Here is a 4,427-nt window from a genome sequence, read left to right on the forward strand (position 1 = left end):
CACTTAGTTATTTATACTCACTTATATATACTTAGATACTTATACTTATATATACTTAGTTCCTTGCATCATCCCGTGCAGAAATCGCCCGATTTCATAATTAACACCGATCTGGCCCCGACCGGGATTCCCGATCTGGCCCTGATCGGTAGAATTCTGTGGCCCAGATTTGGGCCAGACTGACCAGACCGATTTCCTACCGTAACGCCATCCCTATGCGCTCACAGAATTAGTGCTGATTATTGTTTTTTGATAGTGCAGTGAAATTGAAATATTATTCGTTTATAATATTTTCTAAATGATTGAAAATGCCTAAGGGAAGTATGCCACGTGTTCGGAGGCACCGAACACTAACCAGTATACCTCGAAACGTGCGTGAGAAAAATGAAAGTAAGTAATTAAGCTCTGGGGCTAATTGAAACCTAACCTCAAATAAAGTGATCATCAATTAAATTTGATTTTTCTAATCAATACGAATGAAATTATTATAGATGGAAATGTAAGTGATCTGGAAGTTAATACCATCCAACCCGTTCTATTGATGAATTTGGTTGAAGCAGAAAATTTGGATCCACTTGAGAATGAATTTCCGGCTGATATCAACACAGTTTTAGGTAAAACCATTTTATCAGTGAAAAGTGCATTTCAGATTTTTTAAAATAGTAAATTCATTGTCAAAATACATGAAGGACACCTTTTCATAACATGAATTTCAGAATCAAGTAGTAGAGTCAAAATACCAATCGATCAAGTGCTCCCAATAAGAGATCCTTACTCAACTGCGCATGCGTTACACTCGCCGTCTAATTGGTTGCTATTTGCGCGCAGTTTAAAATGCTAAAATACATTATTTCTATTCTTTATCATAAATAATGGTATTTCTACTTTTAAAAATGCCATTAGATAAAAATTCATGAATCCTGATAAAAAAATAAAAATTAATTAAATACATATTTTGTACACAATCTAAAGGATAATTTTAATTCACAGAATATGTATTTGATTAATTTTTACTATTATCAAGATTCATTGATATCGATGTAGTGGACATTTTTATAAGTCGAAATGTCTTTATTTATAATAAACAATAAAAATAATATTTTTTAGCATCTTAAACTGCGCGCGAAATGTAACTAACCAGATGCCGAGTGCGACGCATGTGTAGTGAAGTAATAAGCTTTCGTTGGGAGCACTGCATAAATATTTATGAAAAAAGTATAATTTTTCCTGTGAATGCTTAACGTAAGTACGTAAAAATCCAATTTTTCTAATTCTGTCACCTTACTTTCTTTCCGGCACTTGGCTATTGTGGTTTTTGTATATTAACATCATCTTTTCTTCCAATTCCCTGCCGTAAATACTTGTAACAATTAAACCCCTAATACATATCTAATTTTCCGATACTTAACATTTATTTTCGAATCATTTTAATTTTCGCCAGGAAAATTCGATGAAAATCCTCAATCAGGTTCTGATTCTGATACTGAAAATTATGCAAGGGTAGCTGTTTTAATCCAAGACAAAAATTCCCGGTTTTTTCCAGGTTCGCAAAAATTTTTCACGATTAATAAAATTAAAAAATTCGAACTCTGAAGCTAAAAATTTTTCCATTTGCAGTAACAAAAAATAATCTACCAATTAAAGCACTCAAAATTAAACTCTTACATTTTAAACTTTTGAAATTGAATTGTAAGAGTTTTTTAATTAAAAAATGTTGTATTCAATTGCTCAGTAATTTAAACTCTAAATTTTTAAATTATATTATTTTGAATAATTTCAAGCTAAATACGTTAAAAATTTAATTTGTTTAACTTAATACTTCTTAAATTGGAAGTTACATTATTTTTATCCTAAATACTTTAAACATCCCTGTAAAGCTTCAAAATTTTAATTTAATGGAAAATTAAAGAAAATTCTTAAAATCTTCGACATTCTTTTTTAACAATCTTGGAAATCTTAAAATCTTTTTGAATATTATTTTTAAATAATATTCTAAACTGTAAAATTATTTTCAATTTTCCTATGAATCGTACCAAGAAGTTTTTATTCTTTTGAAACTTTTAAATTATTTGAAATCATTTCAAGCTTTAAATTAATTTTGAATCTTTTTAAAACATCAAAATGCGTTTTAAAATAATTCAATTTTTTCTATACAATTAATAAGTTCTCAATTCCTATTTGAACAAGTAAATTCAACAATTTAATTTACAAATGTAACAAATGTAATTTAAAAAGAAATTACAAATGTAATTTAAAAAAAAAAGAACCATCAAAATTGAAACGTTCGAAGTTTAAAAGCTCTTCCAAATTTTAACGATTCAATGCTTTCTATATTAAACAATTCAGTTTCAAATTGTTAATTTAAAAATATTTGGTTTCAATTAATTATTCTTAAATGAACCGTCAAATATTGCTACATAGGAAATATTTGTTCTTTTTTCTTTAATTAAAAAATGTTTAATCGAATGCATAAAAAATTGATTATTTTAAACTGAAACAATATTTTAAATTTAAAGAAAGCCTTTAATTACAAATACATTATCGTGAAGTTATTCTAATTTAAAAATAGTTTATAAAGTTTTAGGGAGACGTTTGCATTATTTAATGAGTAAGATTTCGAATTGAAACAGTTATTTTTTCCACGTTAAAATCTGGAAAATTCTGAATCTTAAGCGGATTTCCAATCGTTTTGTAAAGTGAATTATTGTTCTCTTTTAATACCTAAATTACATATTCATTTTAAAAATAGTCTCTTTATATTTACTGTTAATAAAATACAAATATTTTTTATACAAAATTCTCAACTTCAAACGGTTTTAATTTTTAGTTTATTAAATCTTCAAGACTGCATTTTGAAATTCTCTAAATTAAAAATAAAAACCTAAAATGAAAAATTTTTTAAATAAACGCTTTTTAAATTACGCATTGTGAGGTGAATGATGTCATCATTGAAATCTATAACAATTCAATTTATTATTTAAAAAAATTTTGAAATCGTACTTAGGCGGATTTATTTTTTAAATATTTACAAAATTTCCGGTAAAAAAATAAAATCGCTGTCGTTTCCCGGATTTTCTCTATTTTAACAAATTTCCAGCCATTTTCCGGTTTTCCCTTCCAGCGGCTAGCCTGAGAGTTTTATAATTTATTTATTTTACTTTTTTTAGAAGCAGAAGCAGCGATCAGTGATAATTTACATGAGCGATGAAAACAGAGAAACAACAGTGGAAGCGGCTCTAAGTCATATTGGAACAATTATTGAATGCATAAAATGTCTTATTATGAGACCGATCGGGCACATATCGGGTTTCCCGACCTGGCCCCGACCTGGGCGTGTGTTTCATCCGCGGTCTGGCCCCGACCAGGAATCCCGATATGGGCCCGACCCGGCCCGGTCTGGCCCCGCCCGGGGCCAGATAAAAATTTCTGCACGGGATAGTATCTTATTCTTATTGTGGCATTTTAGACAGATGGAAAAATCGCGCATTCAAATTACTACAATAATCTTCACTTTTGCGCTAAATCTGAAAATATTAATTTTTCTCTATTCTACGCTTATTACCGAGAGAAAAGTCTAATTCGCTAAAAATCACCTTTCACGCAAATATCGGGCAGTATTTTATACCACGAAAGGCGAAAAAATCATGTCAAAGTTGAGAAAGTGTGGTTAGACTGGTATAAATGAAAGTTTTACTTTAGATTTGAACAAAAAGTTGAAATTTAAATTTTATTACTACATGAAAATTGGTAATAAAATAAATAAATCGAGGTTACGTTTTCATCCAGTGCTGAGGAAATATCTGATGTATTTCCACAGTTACGCCGGATTGTACACGATTCCGCCGGCAGTCGTCCTCAAGTAGTTTGTACTGTTTTAGGTTGCAATTATACCAATAATTGCCATTTGTCCGTTTGGACTCAAATCAATTCTAATGGTAGTTAAGTCTTAGTAGGAAATTCATCCATTTTGCCTAAGAAAGAAATTTTTGTTGAAAATTCTACTTTTAAAAAATTCTTCCTTTTGGCTTAGAATTTTTTACAGGTTCTCATATTGCTCTCGAAGTCAAAATTAGGGTATTTTAGGCTTTTAAAAACCGGCATTTAGAAAATCTGATAAAATATACTCTCATAATAAATTTAAGTATATGGGGCATTATTCCTCAACTGCTCCAACTCAAAAAGTCATGTTTTTCGATTGTCTCTAAATTCTGGGAATGTGTTCGCCTACCCAACAGTAGTTAATCCACAATCTTATAGACCAGGATTACCAACCCTCCCCAAGTGAGGGGGGGGGGTTGAATTTTCAACCCCAATACCTGCAGGGATAGATTCAAACGCCTGTAACTTCCTTTCTAATTACGCGATTTAAAATTTTTATGAGGGTTTTGGAAAGTGCTTTTTACACGCTTTCATCCTATTTTATTATT

The sequence above is a fragment of the Belonocnema kinseyi genome, chromosome 3, assembly GCF_010883055.1.
Source record: "Belonocnema kinseyi isolate 2016_QV_RU_SX_M_011 chromosome 3, B_treatae_v1, whole genome shotgun sequence".
NCBI classification, from domain to species: domain Eukaryota; kingdom Metazoa; phylum Arthropoda; class Insecta; order Hymenoptera; family Cynipidae; genus Belonocnema; species Belonocnema kinseyi.